A 20,049-nucleotide genomic window follows, 5' to 3' on the forward strand; every position below is an offset into this window, starting at 1 on the left:
AGCGCAAGATGAAAAAGAGCAGTAGAATCAGGAGAGCTCGGGATTTTTTACAAGATTTGTTTTTCCCTTTGGAGCAAGTGACAGGTTTTCAGTAATTCAATTTACAGATAGAAATGTACATTCAATACATAGCTACCTTACAGAACATTCAGAGAGATCAACAGAATATTTTACATGCCAAGAAAGTAAGAAAAAGAAGCCATGCATATAGGGCGCACACCCAAAATACAATTTGGTTACAAGATTGCAAAATTTATTGGAATAAAGACAGAAGACACAAATAAAACCGGATTAAAATACAACTAAACACACCACTGGTCCCATAATAAATGGAGATGTAAGAACGACCCAAGGTACAATAATGTATGACAGAAGGCACACAAATACCAATACGACCTAGGGTGCAAAAAGTCAAACTTCAAAAGCACTATAGGGGCGTGGCTATGTAAGCTGTGAGGGAAGACGCACCTTCTGGAGGCTCCTGCTATCCTGGTTCTAATCCTGCCTTTAATCCCCCTGATTTGTGGTCTGCACCGGCTGGAGCGGTGCCTCTGGACCTCGGGAGCCCGGTAACCCCCTTGAACGGCGACTTTGGAGCCCCAGGACGCCGGTGGCAGCGGCGCCCTGAACGAGCGACGGAGTCTCTGAGCTGCGGCGGCCATCTTTGAGTGCGGCTCCGGCGGGAAAGACACAGCGCCGGCGGGAGAGACACAGCGCCGGCGGCGGCTGTGGCCGGGTGCATTCCCCGAACATCAGCACACAGCGGGGACGCAGTGAGTCACTGAGGAGAAGAGCAGGTGCCGGGTCCGGGCGGCGGGCGGTCCCAAAAAAGGCTGCAGCCATTATTACAGCACGCACTCCAACAGCAAGGAGAGCGGCGCTACACTATACAGTTGCGGTGCAGCTCAGGAGGTGAGCTAACACCCTGCATTAATAGAGGGGTGGTGCGGCGTGTGCCCTGGAAAATTGGGCCCTGCACCCACCTTGTTGGACGAGCTCTTGTCTGCACCATAACTTTGGAGGGATTATCCCCCCTCCCTGCTGTTTTGCCTGTGGGGGCTGTGGGCTGCTCTGAGACTCTGTGCCTGATAAATTCTTAGCTGCTGCTCCTGTTCATACTTGGTGATTCCCTGCCTAGCTGCCTCTTTGAGGTATATCCTAGTTTGACTCTGCCCTGCTGTTGGGGAATAGACTGCCATAACCATAAGCTTGGTCCTTTTGTGGGGACCTTCTGTTAATCGCCATGCAATCTTCTAAAGGAGGGGGGGCTGCTGAAAAGTTAAAGAAATATGCCAGAGATGATACTCCTGACAGTGTACGTACCCTCAGAAATAACTCCTCACAGAATCAACGCAAAAATCGCCCTTCTGACAGTAATGAGGAAAGGGAACAAGGCGAACTAACTCTTAAGCAAGCATCTGAGCAATTGATGCAAGCTATATCCCTCACTAGGTCCTCTCTCACTGAGAAAATAGAAGACGTACATACTGAGGTGGGCCGCCTGCGACATGATATGCAGGCTATGAGAGGGCGTATCTCTGAGGTTGAAACAAGAGTGTCTCAGATAGAGGACACCATTACCCCAATGGAGGCTAAGCTCTCGAAAGCCGTCGGCTCTGTGAATGCTTGGAAGCAAAAAGCAGATGACCTGGAAAACAGACTGCGCCGCAATAACATTCGCATTATTGGCCTACCAGAACGCTCGGAGGGTCAGCAACCTGAGCAATTTATAGAGGACTGGCTTAGAACCTCTTTGGGAGATGGATTCTCCTCAACATTTTCCGTGGAGAGGGCCCATCGGGTCCCAACGAGACCTCTACCCCCCGGAACCCCACCTCGGCCCTTCTTGGCGCGTCTCCTCAACTGCAGAGACAGAGATGCGATCCTTCGCTTGGCGAGGCAGAAGAGCCCCATTAAATTTAATAATGCTACTATCTCAATCTTCCCGGACTTTTCTATGGAACTTCAAAAGCAGCGAGTCCGATTTGTGGAAGTTAAAAAGCAGCTCAGGGATAAGAACATCATCTACTCCATGCTTTATCCGGCTCGGCTCCGCATTGTCCATGAAGGCTCCTCCCTGTTCTTTACTGATCCGGCGGAGGCAGCCGAATGGTTGCGGTCATATAAGGGGTCCAGTGTGCCGAACTCCTAAGCTACTCTCCTTACTCCATGGCAACATAAATTGGAGCTCTCCGTATTGGTGCTGAGCTAATCTACAATACCGGACGCTGGTTCCAGTGAGGGTATCCCCTTTTCTATCTGACTGTAGGAGTGTAAGATTATACTCCTCCACTGTTCGAGTTTTGTTTTGTTTGAGTTTTTACACCAGTTTTGACTGTTTGATATGTTTGCTAGTCGCCAATGATAATTTTGTGCTCTACGTGATGTTCCTGATCCCTGCCCGAATTGCGATGTATGTTATTCTTTTTTTTAGGCGTGGATATGGGGTCTGAGATTATATTTATGACATGGAATATACGGGGTATTAAAACCCCCCGTAAGAAAATCAAGGTATTCTCTCAGATTAAAAAGTATCATCCCCATATTGTAGCCCTTGTAGAGACACATCTGACCAGGGACACAGTTAAATGTATACAAAAGCCGTGGGTGCAGTGGTCCCTTCATGCATTCCATACCAGTTACTCCAGAGGGGTCTCTCTGTTGATACATAGAAATGTTAGGTGGGAGGCTAGGGAAGCACGACGTGATCCCGAAGGTCGCTTTGTTTTGGACATGCCTTTATTAATACGCGAGAATATGTGATACTATGTGTTTATAACCCACCCCCGGCTAGTATATCGATTCTCCGCATGGCAATGGGTTTCTCCCTAAATTATCCTAATGCTAGTGTTATTTGTATGGGAGATTTTAACTTGGTTATGGATAATTTTAAAGACAGATTGAGACTAGACGGGGGGACGTTTGGAGGACCTTCTCCTCAATCCCCCTCTCAATTGGCGCTATTTATGAGTAATAGCGGATGGCTGGATTTATGGAGGGCACGCCACCCTGAAATAAAAGAATATACCTGTCATTCGTCAACTAGACAGTCTCTATCTCGCATAGATTACATATTTGGATCTAGTGACCTGGCACTGTGGGTAGATAGTATCGAACATGGTAATAGGGGGATATCAGATCATAGTCCAATCATTCTCAAATTTAAATACGGTCAGCCAAACAACTATATACCTTGGAAATTGAATCCCTTCTGGTTGAAGCTGATAGATTCTAGTGATAGAACGGTTGATCAGTTGAGCTGTTTTGTCTCTACTCACCCAGACCCCTCGAATCTTAATCTGTTCTGGGACACTCTAAAGGCATACTTACGGGGATGTCTGTCTTCCACAATTTCCTACATTAAAAGGGTGACGGCGGGGGAAGATGATGAGATGGAGCGGCGGCTGAGGGATACGGAGGCCGCCTATGTGGCCAATCAGACCAGTGGTAACAGGGTGGAATGGCTTACTTCCCAAAGATTATACACCCAACATATAGACACTAAATCGAAACGCAAACTATTTTTTACCCGTCAATCCTATTTCGAATTGGGGAATCAGGCCAGTACACTCCTAGCCTTTTTAGTACGCCAACATAATACCTCCAATACAGTATTACAGATTCGGGCACCTGATGGTTCGTTGGTATCCTCAACTGAAGAGATTCTTCAATGTTTTTGTAATTACTATAAGTCATTGTACAAATCTGATGGTGGTTTTGGTGTCCCTGAATGTGTGGACTATTTATCAGACATAGCGTTCCCCTCACTGAGTCCAACCCAACAGGCCTTTATGGAGGCCGAGTTTTCTCTAGAGGAAGTGGAACATGCTATAATGGACATGGCTTCCGGGAAGGCCCCTGGACCTGACGGGTTTCCCGCTGAGTTCTATAAAAAATATCGGAGCCATCTAGCACCACATTTATTGAAGGTGCTCCGGGGTATATGGGAGGGAGAGTTTATGCCTGAAACCTTTTACGATGCAAATATTATTGTACTTAAGAAGGAGGGAAAGGACCCCCTGGAATGTGGGTCATATCGCCCCATATCATTGGTGAATGTAGATTATAAGATCTTCACTAAAATCTTGGCCACCAGACTAAATACAATCATACTAGACCTTATACACCCAGATCAAACTGGCTTTATGCCCGGGAAGAGTACCTCCATCAATATTAGACGGGTCCAATCAGTGATTCAATATAGCTCTTTAGAATTGGACAATAACTGGGCATTGGCGTCACTAGATACAGCCAAAGCATTTGACTCTCTTGAATGGTCTTTCCTTTCCGCATGCCTACGGAGATACGGTTTTGGGGATAAATTTATTAGAGGGATAGATACACTATATAGGAATCCTAGGGCACGGGTAATTGTGAATAACTCTATCTCTGATTCTTTTACTTTGCACAGAGGAACCCGTCAAGGATGTCCTCTATCCCCGGCTCTCTTTGCCCTCGCGATAGAAGCGTTAGCAATACGTATAAGGTCCTCTATAGATATCAAAGGAATTAATATTGCGGATCGTGTGGATACCATTGGTCTTTATGCCGATGACATGATTATATTTATGGATAAAATAGAAGAAACGTTACCGCAAGTAATAACGACCATCGATAAATTTAGTAAAGTCTCTGGTCTCTATATAAATTGGGACAAATCTACCCTAATGCCTCTGTCTCATGCTCCGATGCCCTGTCTCGAAAACCTCTCATCGTTACCTGTAGTCTCCAGTTTCAAGTATCTAGGTATTCATATGTCCCAATATAGTCGGCTAGACCTACAACTTAACATTTATCCACTATTGGACCTGGTCAAATCTAAATTTATAGCCTGGAGCAAACTCCCCCTCTCTGTTGCAGGCCGCATTAATCTAATTAAAATGATATTACTCCCCAAACTTAATTATTGCTTCCAACACAGTGCAGTGCCAATACCCAAGTCTTTCTTCGCAAATTTAAATTCCCTAACCACATCCTTTATATGGGGAAAGACTAGACCCAAACTTAAACTATCTACTTTACAGAGACCAAAAAGGGGGGGTGGGGCGGCTTTACCAGACTTTTATCTGTACTATCTTGCCGGACAGGCCAGGGCATTAAGCAAATGGATGCCTAATAACTCTATACCTAATTCAGAGAGCCATTTACTTCACTCTGCCCGGATTGACTGTCCATTGGGATTTCTGGAAACAGAGAGAGTCAATGCTCCTCGTTTGCTGCCTTTGCTTCGACTGGCGAGATTGATATGGAGACAGATCAAAAAAGTTATCATATTTGCAGATGTAATAGCTGAAATGCCACTATGGCATAATAGTTATTTCCCAGAACTACTGAATCACCCATCTACTGAGTTCTGGATCTCATACGGTGTTCTTTCAGTGGGCAATGTACATGACCAAGGGGTTTTTGTATCTTTCGAACAATTACGGGATACTTACAATATTCCAAGATCCCAATTCTTCCGTTATTTACAGCTAAGGTCAGCTTTCCAATCACATATGCGAAATGTGGGTGCGGGTCAAGCGATCTCATCTCTACCTCTAATAGGCATTCTCAACTCACAAGGCCCTCAGGGACTCATTTCCTCTTTATATACATATTTGTTGTCCGTGGGAGATGGGTTCACTATTAGCTCTCTTAAAAAGAAATGGGAGGGACTTCTTCCCGATACAATGGGAGAGGAATGGGAAGATATTCTAGAATCTCCAACTAAAGTTTCTCCTTCAGTTAATAACAGGATGACCCAGCTATATATTATATATCAGACCTATTTGACCCCAACGCGGCTCTTTAAAATGGGTCGCCTCCATTCGTCAGATTGCTTGCGATGTCATGCACAAGATGCAGATTTTATCCATATGATTTGGAGGTGCCCGGTAATCTCGCACTATTGGAAAGAGGTCATGACATTATTAACATCTTTATTGTCAATCCCTGTTCCACTTGAGCCATTGACCTGCTTATTCGGGGTGTGGGATGCAGAGGCCTGGGATCACTATACTGGGATCTTTCTTAGAGAGACGCTCTTCTTGGCACGGAAGGTACTGGCGCTGAGATGGATGGGTGGTTCCTCCCCGTCTCTCAGAGCTTGGATCGATTTGGTGAACTCGGTCGTCCCATATGAGAAAACACTGTACCAAAATAGAGGATGCCGAGGTAAATTCGAAAAAATCTGGGGTAGATGGAACTCCTCTCATCATACTCTGTAGTCTGCGCTGATTAGATACATGCACGGGAGGATGGGCTTGTGGTTCTGGGACATCGCTGGTGGAGTAGGATTCAACTCTTTTTTTTTTTTTCCTTTTGGCGACTTACTGTTTAATGTTAACGGTTAAAGTTGTATAATAGGTAGATTTTAGATGCTAGTGATTTAACATGCACAGTTTATCACCTCTGTAAGTTCTGGATATGATGATATTCTATGACCTTTTATATCTGATGATGTAACTGATGATGATACATGCTAATGTGTGCATTATTTGTTTATTCTGAAATTAATAAACGAATTTAAAAAAAAAAAACTTCAAAAGCACTACACACGTAAGGGTAAGACATGGCTCAATTCAAATATGTATAAAACATGACATAATATATGAGCATACAAGTGAACTCTGGCCGTCCCCAGAGAACCAAGCAAGAAAAGGAGTGCCCCTATATGAATAAGGAGGCTAGTACTAGCTGTGGGGCCCCAATAAGCCTATACCAAAGCAGTAAGGGATGAGTATGATTTTCCCCAAAAAAGCATATATCGAACAAGAGCGCCTACTGATAGAAAGTAGCGCAACCAGAACAATAAAAGAGATGCATATATGAAGATTTTAGAGCCTCTTAAGTAATATCGACAACCTTAAGGGTACATGCGCCCATGCGTGCCAGTGAGGTAAAAGCTCATGGCACAGGGATAGGCCAAAGGGCTAAAGATATATCACCCAGTTAGGTCGTCCAGTGAGAGGCATCAGTCATCAGGAGGTCGACAGGGGGAGAAAATAGTCCCGGGACCATAAGAAGTGTGGGGAAGAGTCCCACGCGTATCGCTGCTGAAAGCAGCTTCGTCAGGGGAAGTATTTTGGGTGTGCGCCCTATATGCATAGCTTCTGTTTCTTACTTTCTTTACATGTCTCTCTGCTATGCACTGAGTGGCACCCCTGACCATATTTGTCGTCTTTGAATAGTTTTTTTTGCCCGGTTGTAGTGCTCCCTGGCTCAAATCCTCCCCTCACATAGTATTTTACACACCGACATTCCAGTAATCTTTTACAGGCTTTGTGTGATTCTTTGCCAAAGTGCATAGCACTGCAGGCCAAACAGTAAAAACCCTCACGATGAGGAGAACAAGCACAGCAGCCATCATCATATAGTAGACAATCCCATGAAAGCCAGTAACCTCCATTAGAAAGGCTAGTGGGAAACCGAAAGGTTGGCTGTAAAATGATCACGAAATGACAGCAAATCCAATCCAAATGTAAACATTTCAGACAACCCTCTAAGCTGGTCACAAGAAAAACCATTACTACCACTATTAAGCAGTGTGCCTACTGAGAAAACCATTAGATGCACAATTGACTATTAGTAATGTTGTCTGACAGTATTACCACTAGACAGACTAGGTGAAAATCATAGTTGACGACACCATCGTTGCAATCAGTGGAAATATATATAAAAAAGACAGAGCAAAAGGCGGACATTCGACATATGTTGCGAGAATTAAGAACAATACATGATTAACACAAAATCATGGCATGACTGCAGCCCCAGGGGGGCCAATTTGTGCCCATTGCTATAGCTGAAGCAGGGGACATATTTTAGAGGACACTTGCTGTAGAATTACTGTAAACTTGTGGAGGAGTACTTTAGTCACAGTTTTTGCACTTCCCCCACCCCTCCCTTCTTACCAGAATCACAAGTATTTTTTTTTTCTGTGAACAGAGACATCAGATTTATTTTTTGCGGGACAGAATGACATCATGCATCTTACAATACAATTTACTGAAAAAAAAAACAGGCAAAAAGAAACCCTAAACTCATACTGGGATGAAAAAAAAATGCAAATCTAAAGTTTTTGTTTTTATTTAGTTTTCATGGAGTTCATTAGGGTATGTGTCCACGTTCAGGAAACGCTGCATTTTTGATGCAGCGTTGAGCCGCAGCGTCAAAAACGCAGCGTCCAGATGTTACAGCATAGTGGAGGGGATTTAATGAAATCATGTATCCACTGTGCATTAAAAAAACGCATGCGTTTTTCCCGCAAAAACGCACATGCGGTGCGTTTTTTCAGAACGCAGCATGTTGCTACAATGAGCAAAACACGCAGGAACACCGCAGGTGACCTCAGGTGCATTTTTGGTCAGGATTTTACCTGCATAAAATCCTGACCAAAGCCTGAAGCAAACCTGAACGTGGACACATACCCTTAGATAGTAAAAATCCCTTACATATATTCAGAGTCCACTATGTAGGCTAGACGGCAGGTTGTGTGTGGCGTTTCCAATACAAAATGGTTAGCATCTACCAAAAACGCCCCAAAGAAGGACAAGTGGTGAACTGGCGATAGGATCTTGTGCTTACTTGGGAAGTGAGGTTCGACAAGCTGATTCAATCCAACTGAAGAGCTACTGGAATATAAATAGCCGTCTAACTTTTTCAGCAATAATAAAAAGGTGTGTAGTCAGAGTGGACAAAGGCCATGCTCTTCTCATCCACTGCCAAAAGAGCTTACGACGGGTATGTGACGAGAACTGATCCATGAAGCAAGAAGGTTGCAAGCTCTGGTAAAACCCATGTTCTTCATGTGGATGGCAGAGGGCGAGTGTCATTCACTAGTAAGGATATGGCACCAGGATGCACTACAGCAAGAAAGCAAGTCAGGACATGCTGTACGATGACCTGGGCAACGATTGCTGGTAAACCATAAGTCAAAATAGAAGAAAAGAGTGAATGGCACTGAGATTAGATGTAAAGAGTTACTTACTGGTATGGAGGGGTACACTCTGAATCATTGGCACATTGTGGGAGAGAAGTCACTAGGTGGAGGGTGCTTGCCAGGAATAAACATGTAGATAAATCCAAATGAAGATGAAAGCAGCAACACTTCCGTTATGTGACGAAGAAACCTTAGTCCTTTATTTCCAATATAAATTCATGGACAAGGTAATCCGAGCAGGGACAGTGCAAGTAAAAGGACGACGGCCGTTTCGCGTTAAACACGCTTCCACCTGCTTTAAAATTGTTGAAGTAAAAGCCCATCTCTTTATTGTAAATGCATTTAATAATGGCAGTGGCCTCTTTCAGCAGGATAGTGTGCCCCACCACACTGAAAAGGGTTAGGAATCTAACAAAACGTTAAAGAGTTCAAGTTGGTGACATGGCCTCAAAATTCCCCAGATCTCACTCCAATCAAGCATCTGTGGGACATGCTGGAAAAACAGGGGCCATCCAACTTACAAGGCTTGAAGCGGTTTTCCAGGATTTCGTTTTTTTTTTTTTTGTCTTGCCTACAGAGCGAATAATAAACTTTCAACTGCAGCTCAAGCACTGCCTCTCCGCTGTCGCTCCAGTCTTTGCTGACAATCTGGAGCTTTCCGAATACCACAAAACACCATAGATCAGTGCATCTCTAAAGATGTTCTTTGGGGTGGACCCCACTTAGCAGGGGTCCTCATCCACTTCCTAGGCTATGTGCCCACGATCAGGATCTAGCAGCATTTCAGATGCAGCGTATTTACCCTGCATCCAAAACGCTGCGTTCTAATCACGCAAGTAAATCAGCACGTGTCCAATGAACCGGATGTGTGATTACAGCATAACTCTTACTCCCACTTTATAATGTACCATTTCACGGTTCCAAACATCACAGAGGTGCCGCATTTCCATCACAACCACATCAGCATCACTGCTGAGCACACTGATTGACTGCAGTGTTCACAAGCACTATAGACTTTGTGTCAGTGCTTGTCAAAAAATACTGGGAGGTAGCAGCGGAGAGGCAACACTGGAGCTGATACTAAAGATTATTTTATTATTCTTAGAGGGCACGCCAATGAAATTGAAAAATAAATCCCTTTAAAAGATCTGCTGCTAACATCATGATAGCACAGAACACCTCCAGAGCTTTTGCTCGTGTCTCCACGAGTCAGCCATCTTGGTGGCACAATGTAATGGCCGATCAGCGTATGAGTCTCATTTCCGATTTACAATAAATCCTTAATAGACACAAAGTGTGATTTACCGCTATAAGAAAATCCTTTTCGATTCAAGATCTATGGGTTTAATCTCGAGGCATCATCGTCACTATTAGGTATAGAGTATACATTCTTTGCAAGGAATTTTAGTTTCCAAATAAAATCTCAACAAATCTGAAAATAATCACAAAGCGAGATGTAGAGAAGAGAAGGAAACTGCCGTTTTATATGGCTACGCTTTATCTCAAAATAGCTCAGTACATCATAATTCGACCAGAAAATGTGCAGCGTGAAAAAGTCACACGCAGCAGGACGTATGTGAATAAAGCCCAGAACTGGGACACGCTGAGCACAGCGCACGTACAAAGCCCATTTATCACCACACAAACGTATTAAATAGGAGGCATAAATATATAATTTTATGTGGTTATAGTAAAATATTTCCCTGGTTGTGCTGCTCATACCATCCAGATTTCAGATGGTGGGAGGACGTTGGAAGACATCTATGCAAGCACAGGGAGGGCTGCCCTTCATCAGATGTAACGGGATGGTGCCTGGGACGGGACAATGCTACTTCCATGTGTTTTCTAACGTTGAATGCATTGGAAGGTTTCCAATCCGTGCAATTCATGACGGCCCAATAAAATTACTCAAATGGCCTAAGACCTCCAACTCCTGAATTATTAAGGGAAAGGAGATACAAGGTTGTGACACAAATCCCAAGAGATTGTGTATAAATCTGCTTCACACTGTCCGTTTCCAATTAAGACGCCATGGATGTTTGGATTAGTTTTAATTGCTATGGCCAGATGTTCCACTATTACTACGTAAAAGATGGAAGTAGGGGCACTTCTGGCTTGTACCATTGTAGAGAGACATTGGAGAAGATAGTCGGATTCTTTCTTTGTAAATAGCTGCACGGAGATCGAGCAGCTGCAGGAGAGGGCTCTGACAGACACAACCAGACTCCCCATACGGAAGGCAAAGCTGGTGTACTACAATCTCTGTCTTCTTAAACTCTATGGTATACACAGCAATGAGCTAGCGCTTCCTCCTCCACACCAAGCGATCATGAGATCTCTAGGTGCAAGGGAATATGCAATAATAAAATGTAAATTTTTAAATGCCCAAATGTCTTTTATGAACTTAAGTGTGGCACATTGAAGTAAATAAAAAAAGGAAATAACTAGGAAAAAAATATCACAACCTTGAGATGTGAAAAAAAAAAATTGGCGCCGCTTCAAATTATTGTTTCCAGGGCTGTGGAGTTGGAGTCGTCATAAAATGAACCAACGCCTAAAATATATAATAAATTGGTATAGTAGTACAGTGCAGGATGTGCTTGAAAGGTTTCCATAATAATTTGGGAAAGTTATGCAATGTCCCATAAATGTCTGTTCTATTCCTGACAATGGGCCTGGTCAGAATGGGGGTAAATAACCCATTCTTGTCCTGGCTAAGGAAACCCCTGGCTGACAGCAGTGTTTCTACAAGCACAACTTTGCATGTAATTCTGCACAAGAGAATGAAGAAGGTATGTCTATATCACTTGTTTCTTGCCAAAGGATTGTACCCCTAATGTTTATATATGGTCGTATTGAATATCAGATTTCTTTCATCAAATTCCAGAACATGCTAAAATATGTGAAAAAAACACAAAGCCCAGCAAATTCACAAGCTTCCCAATTCCCATCTAAGCTGTTGACTTAGAAGCTGCCAGTGGATCGTGTGACAGGTCTAATCTGGATGCATGAGATCCCTATATAGGAGGTTTTATATATTCGGGCAGTACAGTGGCTCAGTGGTTAGCATTGTAGCCTTGCAGTGCTGGGGTCCTGGGTTTATAACCCATCAAGGACAAAATATGCAAGGAAATTGAATGTTCTCGTGTTTGCGTTGGTTTCCTCCAGGTTCTCTTCCACACTCACAGGACATCCCGATAGGGAATGTAGATTGTGAGCCCCACTGGGCTCCGTGATGTAGATTGTGAGCCCCAATGGGCACCGTGATGTAGATTGTGAGCCCCACTGGGCACCGTGATGTAGATGGTGAGCCCCACTGGGCACCGTGATGTAGATTGTGAGCCCCACTGGGCACCACGATGTAGATTGTGAGCCCCACTGGGCACCGTGATGTAGATGGTGAGCCCCACTGGGCACCGTGATGTAGATGGTGAGCCCCACTGGGCACCGTGATGTAGATGGTGAGCCCCACTGGGCACCGTGATGTAGATTGTGAGCCCCACTGGGCTCCGTGATGTAGATTGTGAGCCCCAATGGGCACCGTGATGTAGATTGTGAGCCCCACTGGGCACCGTGATGTAGATGGTGAGCCCCACTGGGCACCGTGATGTAGATTGTGAGCCCCACTGGGCACCATGATGTAGATTGTGAGCCCCACTGGGCACCGTGATGTAGATGGTGAGCCCCACTGGGCACCGTGATGTAGATGGTGAGCCCCACTGGGCACCGTGATGTAGATTGTGAGCCCCACTGGGCACCGTGATGTAGATTGTGAGCCCCACTGGGCACCGTGATGTAGATTGTGAGCCCCACTGGGCACCATGATGTAGATTGTAAGCCCCACTGGGCACCATGATGTAGATTGTAAGCCCCACTGGGCACCATGATGTAGATTGTGAGCCCCACTGGGCACCATGATGTAGATTGTGAGCCCCACTGGGCACCGTGATGACCATTTCCGTAAAGCGCTGTGGAATTAATGGTGCTATATTAGTAAAATTAATAAAATATATATACACCACTTTGCCTCTCACATTTTGCAGCATGTGAAGTAAATTCTGGGTCCCAAATAATGTTGGGTATGTTATCGGGTAACAGAAATTGTGCACAGCGCCAATATTTATATATAGGGCTATGTATAACTACATGCGTAAAGGTGAAAAGGGGTTAGGCTAAGTTCACACTTGTGTGTGGCTGGTCTGCGTCGTTCCTCCCTTAAGATCCACCTACTTCCGTATGCGTCGTCCTGCGTACCTATCTTTAACATTGGGTACGCAGGGACATGCGTTCTATGTGGATGCATTGTTTTGACGTTCCCGTGCGGACATCGGGCACGTCAAAACGCTGCATCCGCATACAATGCATGTCCCTGCGTACCCAATGTTAAAGATAGGTACGCAGGATGACATGCGGAAGTAGGCGGAGCTTAAGGGAGGATGTACGCAGCCATACGCAGACCAGCCACACGCAAAGTGTGAACCCAGCCTTAGACTGGCATACCTGCCAAAAGTAACAATCAAAGAGCTGAACTGCAGCAGCGGCAGGACATCTGCTACCCCTGTCCAAGTGTGTGCATTTCAGAGTTGTTCTTGGGTGGACCAGAATGTTGCCGCTTTGGGCAATAAAATGCTGGTGCTTACGGTTTGGTTTGGAGGAAACCTGTCTTATCAGGGTTATAGATGAGCAAATAAATACGCAGTAGCCAGTATTCCGTAGCCCCTGGCCGGGAGCCCTGCGGAACATCTTTTGATTACATGGGCTGATACGATGTATTGGTGTATGTCTCACACTGCCCTGGTGACCGCGCCAGCAATGATGAAATTGCACTATAGCAAAAGAGGAGCCAGGGATGTCAGTAGGTAGGAGGATGGTTACAACTACCGGTATATAGAATCGAACGGTAAGCTTTTTTCAGGTGGCTGCACAATTGAGTTTTCCAAGCTGAAGTCAGACAGTCTCATGTCTGCCAAACCAGACACCCATCTGTTGACCGCTCGGTACAAAGAAACTTTCATTCAGGCCACCCAGTATCTTACCATGTACTGATGAGGGGCAAAACCCTCATAACAGTGCCATCTACAGGTGGGTGCAAGTGCCAGCTTTAGCTGGCATGAATTGCTTGGCATTTTTATTTTGGTCTTAAAAAGTATTGCCTTCAAAATAAGTCTCCATACATAGATGAGCCCCCAATAAGAGACAGTGCCAGGTGAAGTAGCTGAAGCTCGGGATTGTAAAGGCATTGAACAAACACGTTTTTTTGGTGCAAGAGAAGAAACCTATACAAACTTTATAAAAGATGCCTCCAAGCTAAAACAAAACCACCACCCAACACCATACCAGAAAATGACTTGGACAAACATGTCAGTGAAAGGAATCCCTCATAATTATGGTAGAATGTAAGGATTTAGAAGGTTCTACCCTTCTGGTGGTCCTACAGCTCAGATTTCTTACTGCATCTTAGAAGAACACAAAAAACAAGTCCCCCATCCCAACATAGAAATGAAAAGTCAGAGACTGGAGAAAGACAGAAGGTTATGGGAATCAACTGCAGGAATGATAATACTGTTATCCCAGCTGGGAAGTTTCTTTTACTGGTCGAGGTCATTACTGGGATGCCGAGGAGGGAGCCAAAATTCAATGAGAAAATCCATGCTGGGGTTTAGAGTTAAATTAATAGGATCAGAAGGCAGAGGGTAAAATCCCTTTGAAATAACCCTTTGTGCTAGTAATAATACACTGAGAAGTATTAACCTACACTCAGCCATTCCCAGCATACAGAATGCTCCAGAGATCAGAGGCTGAAGAGTCAGAGGATTGCCTTATAGGCCATATCATGTTAATGTAGTACATTGCCATCACAAGTTATTGTCTCTGGTCGCCCCCACACTCAAGCAAAGGCATCACTGCTCACTGACTATAAAATGTGACAAGCTGCCAAAATGACTTACAACAAAATGTCTGCTTCTAACACAAAAATAGCAAATACACAAGTGCCCACCTCATACTGACCTGCAATGTTACAATGCACCAACAATGGATATTACTATTGTGGACTACAATGCACTAGGTTTAGGAAAGACAAAAATGAAGGAGGGGGGAGTCAAGATTAATCACAGCCCATGAAGGTCACGCAGAACCCCCTGTTCCGATCTTTGTTGCAAACAGCTCTTTGCTGCTCCCTATCATTAAAACAATTACACAACTGGCCAACAATTAACGCCTGTCGTTTCTTATTATACAAAGGCTGACTGAAGGCCTGGTATGGTTTTGAGGTGTGGCTTACAGAACAAAAGGAACAGAACTATTAAATTTTATATTTAATCCAAAGGGAGGCAGTGTTTATGAAAAATATACAAAAGATTTTACTTAGGGGACACTTGGTTTGGGGCCATTCAGTAAACAGGATTCATGCATGCACAATGTGCATCTCTCTACAGGAACCAAGATCATAATTTGGCTTGATCTTATATTAGCACTGAGTTATGTCCACATCCCCTTCGCCACCACGTGATGACCTCACGTGGGCTGGATTGTCAGACGTCCTCAGCTCTTCAGGAGTTTATGAAAAAGCCACCTTATGCGATAATTCCTCTCCGGGTGACCACAGAAGTTTGAGATCGCTGCCATATTATTTATTGGGATTTTACGGTTACCTGGACACCAAACATGACATGGCTGCTGTAAGTGATTTGAAAGTTATGGATTTGGGGCTTATAAGCTGGGGCTACAGTTATGAGAAAATATGCATTTTCTTCCCCTATCAGCCCTGAGGCTGAAAATGCATGTCCCATTACTATTGGATGCATAGAAACTTTGATATTCCATATTTTCCTTCAGAGACATGTCTGCCAAAGATGCAATATTTCCCTTGTAGGGACAAAAAGCGTCTAGTGTAAAGGTAGAACATTTCCTTTGAAGGGACATTGCATTTCTTGGGGACAAAAGGGGTCTTCCACTTTTATCTGTCCACTCTAACTCTCAATCTCTCTCACAAAAGGCACCTTCTTTCAGTCACCTGAGCTCCAAAAAGGATTTTCTGCATGCTAATTATGTATAGATGCTTCCCATATATACACACACATCACAGTCACTCATTTCCCATATGCTAAACTGTGTAATTCACAGAGGCAGCCAGATTGCTAGCTCTGGTCTCGTACTGCAACAGAGAGAATAGGAAGAGGGAGAATACCCCTTTAAGTCAGAGCTTTTAATACTTGTTCCTATGACAGGGGGGAATGTTGGATAAAAATCTATCTCACAATAAAGCTCCAAGAATCAGATTGGGCTGTGCCATGATGGGCCTAGTATCCAGCTGAAAAGGACAGTTAGCCGTGTTGCCTTTGCCATCTCCTTTGAACTCCATATCCAAGAACCAGAACTCCCAAACAAAAAGCTGACATTCAGCTGCATAGTAAAAAACAAAACAACTTATCAAACATGCTGGATGTCCTTTCGACACACATTTACTAGTTGATCACATTCCCTCCATTATACTGAAATGTATTAAACCATGAAATAAATGTGCAGGAACATGATCTGATCATAGCAGAGCTCCTCGGCAGGGGAGGGAAAAAAAAAAAAAAAGAGTTTACGGACAGGACAGCAGGGGATCACAGTGGATTTAGTCTTGGATGTAAAACATTGCTTAAAAACGAGTAGTGAAATGTTTCGCCTCACAAAAAATATAATTTGTGATCCAATGCTATAATATCTATATACTCTTACTTCCTTCCCTGCCCAAGAGCTGTGGTATGATGAGACCATGTTCCTGCACGGTCAGACACAGCCATTACAGTACACAGTAGGGGCACATTTATAAGATTATCTCAGCACAGGAACACAGCAACTAACAGAATGGTTTTTTAAACAGGGAAAAATGCAAAGTGCTACATCATGGCAAAAATGAAAAAAGCATATACAGAATGGGAGGAATAGGGCTAAGCAACAGAACATGTGAAAAAAAACTTGGTTATACTAATAGATCACAGACTGAACATGAGTCAACAGCGTGATGCAGCAGCAAAAAAGGCAAATACAATTCTGGGATGTATTAACTGAAGCTTAAAGTCTAGATCACATGAAGTCATTATTTCCCTCTACTCCTCTTTGGTCAGACCTCATCTGGAATACTGTGTCCAGTTTTGGGCACCACATTTAAAAAAACACACATCAACAAACTGGAGCAAGTTCAGAAAAGAGCTACCAGGATGGTGACCAGTCTGCAAACCATGTCCTATGAGGAACGGTTACAAGATTTGGGAATGTTCAGCTTGCAAAAAAGACGACAGAGGACACTTAATAGCTGTCTACAAATATCTCAAGGGTTGTCACATTGTACAAGGATCATCTTTATTCTTATTTGAACAAGGAAAGACTAGAAGCAATGGGATGAAACTGAAAGAGAGGAGACATATTAGAAAAAAAAAAAAACTTTTTGACAGTTAGGGTCATCAATGAGTGGAACAGGCTGCCATGAGAGGCGGTGAGTTCTCCTTCAATGCAAGTCTTCAAACAGAGGCTGGACAGACACCTGATGATTTAGCGAATCCTGCTTTGAGCAGGGGGTAGGACCAGATGACCCAGGAGGTCCCTTCTGACTCTACCATTCTATGATTTTATTTTTTGTAACACATCTCATCTACTTGCGGACATTTTAAATTCCAGCATCCATTAATTAAAAGGTACTTTGTGGGAAAACCCCTTTAACCCTCTTAGGCCATTAGGACATGCCTTTACAGCCTTTAGCAAAATTTAATAGGATCCAGAGGATATGAAATTCACACCAAAATCACGATATACATAAAAACCTAGCTAAAATAAATCAAGCAAAATCACACTTCTCACATTGTATGGATGAAAAAGAAAATTTACACACACACACACAAAAAAAAAAAAAAAAAACACGCACACAACACATTCCACACATGATCTGGCTATCCCAGTAATGAGTCCCCAAACCATGAAGCTTTATTTTGCTTTTCAGCTGATCACCCCCTCCAGCCATCCTAGTGGTTTACATTCTGAGAGTCATGCCAGCTTTCCCTCCATGCCACAAACTACATTGCCCAAAAGGGCAGCTGGGTCTGGCTTCTCTTTAAAAGCTGTAGCTTATCCACAGCTCACAGTGTCACCACCTTTAGTGCCCTTCCACTCCACCTAAAAAGCACCACTTTGAGACTCCCATACAGTCTCAGGATGGACACATTGCTGCATGGTCTCATAGCATGCCTGTCCGGAGACTTTTCGGCACTTAATAATGGGCTCAGTGTACTGCAGCGTAGCAGCGAGTCATAATGTATTTATTAAGTTATAAATCCGATCTTATTGCACACATTGCGATGCGGAATCATGATTGAAAATAAAAAGTCTTCTTTCGTTTATTGCTATCCCACTTGTTGTTCTTAGCAGCTCATGAAAGCTCATGGTTATCTGTTTAGTATGGCGTCTATCATAGACATCCAATAGACGCCGGACAGAATAGCACAGTCTATTACAGTGGCTTGTGAAATAATTCACCCCCTTTAAACCTGTGTTTAAATATTTTGTAATCCGATTTGTGTGTGATGCATGTGCTGTTAGTGAAGCGAGAAAAATATAGGCATAAATTAAATTTATGGGATCAAATAAAGACTAGCATGTGCATATTTATTCACCCTTTTGCTATTAAATCTCTAAAAATATCTGGTGCAATTACCTTCGTAAGTCACATCCTTAGTGAAAGGACGTCCCCCTGTGTGCAATCTAAGTGTCCCATGGTCTGTCAGTATCTACACACCTTTTCTGAAAGGCCACAAAAGGATACAACACTATTAAGCAAGAGGCACCACTACCGGGGGTAGCCGAGACCCCAGAGAACACGACCTGGCCGGACTATCTGGTCCTTAATCATGTGATCGTCGTCGTTAAATGAATAACGGTGATCAAGTAAAAAAAAAAAGAAAAAAGTGTGCCCGCTACGAAAATAATTTCTCTCTTTTGACATGATATACACATCAGAGGAGAGAGAAATTATGTCTCAACCTATCACAGTGATGAAAAGCCAATAATCAGTAAATCGTCCTCCAGTGTCGTCCACTTGGATTCATTATTTTTTTTATTATATAATTTTTTTTTTCCATTCTTTCCTGTAAGGGTAACGCTTTTTTCAAAAGTTAAGAGAAAAAAAAAAACAAAGTTGAATTTGCATCAGGTACCGTATTTTTCGGACTATAAAACGCACCATACCATAAGATGCACCCCAAATTTGGGGTGAAAATTGCTGAAAAAAGATTTTTATAAGATGGGGGTCCGTCTTATTCTCCGAATTTAAGATCTCTTACCTGAGGGCAGGCAGTGGCAGAGCAGGATCACAGGAGGCATGGTGTCTGCAGAGGTGCGGTGATGCTGAGGCGCAGTGGGCGGTACGGCGTGCACCTGAGCAGGGTCCCTTCCTGCTTAGGTGGGCAACGCCATGGCCTGGTGTCCATAGGGAGGTTGTGGCAGTGCTGTGGCGGCGGCAGATGTGCAGTCACTTCCTCAGGTGGCGGCGGCCAGGGTCCCTTCCACATTTGAGGTGACGCCACGGCGGTATTGAAGGAGAGCAGCAGAGCTGGGCGAGTCACGGTTTTCCTGGTGGCGGCGGCCATCTTCCTGAGGCCGTGCTTGCGCAGATTCAGTACTCTGCTTCCCAGGGCTTCAGGAAAATGGCCGCAGGAGGCCGCGCGTGCGCAGATGGAGATCGCGGTGGCCATTTTCCTGAAGCCGAGATCTCAATCTGCAAACTCGGCTTCAGGAAAATGGCTGCCGCGATCTCCATCTGCGCACGCGCGGCCTCAGGAAGATGGCCACCGCCACCGGGAAAGCCGTGACTCACCCAGCTCTGCTGCTCTCCTTCAATACCGGGCTGCGGCGTCACCTCAAATGTGGAAGGGACCCTGCTCACGCCATACTGCTCACCGTGCCACATCATCCCCGCACCTCTGCTGGCGCCACACTTCCGGTAAGCCTGCATTCCAACTTTAAGACGCACCCCCCATTTTTCTCACAATTTTTTTGGGGAAAGTGTGTCTTATAGTCAGAAAAATACGGTATGTAACGAGTAACACGGGTGCTCGAGTCCTGACATGCATATTTCGCGGCTGTTAAGAAAG

The 20,049-nt window shown here is 44.2% G+C and overlaps 1 protein-coding gene across 2 annotated transcripts in view; it reads right to left on the minus strand.

Moving 5' to 3' along the window:
* The window catches only part of SEPTIN8 (septin 8), a 65,547-nt gene that overhangs the window by 31,698 nt on the left and 13,800 nt on the right, over positions 1-20,049 (minus strand). The window lies entirely within an intron of this gene.

The sequence above is a fragment of the Ranitomeya variabilis genome, chromosome 5 (genome assembly GCF_051348905.1).
Source record: "Ranitomeya variabilis isolate aRanVar5 chromosome 5, aRanVar5.hap1, whole genome shotgun sequence".
Taxonomy (NCBI): domain Eukaryota; kingdom Metazoa; phylum Chordata; class Amphibia; order Anura; family Dendrobatidae; genus Ranitomeya; species Ranitomeya variabilis.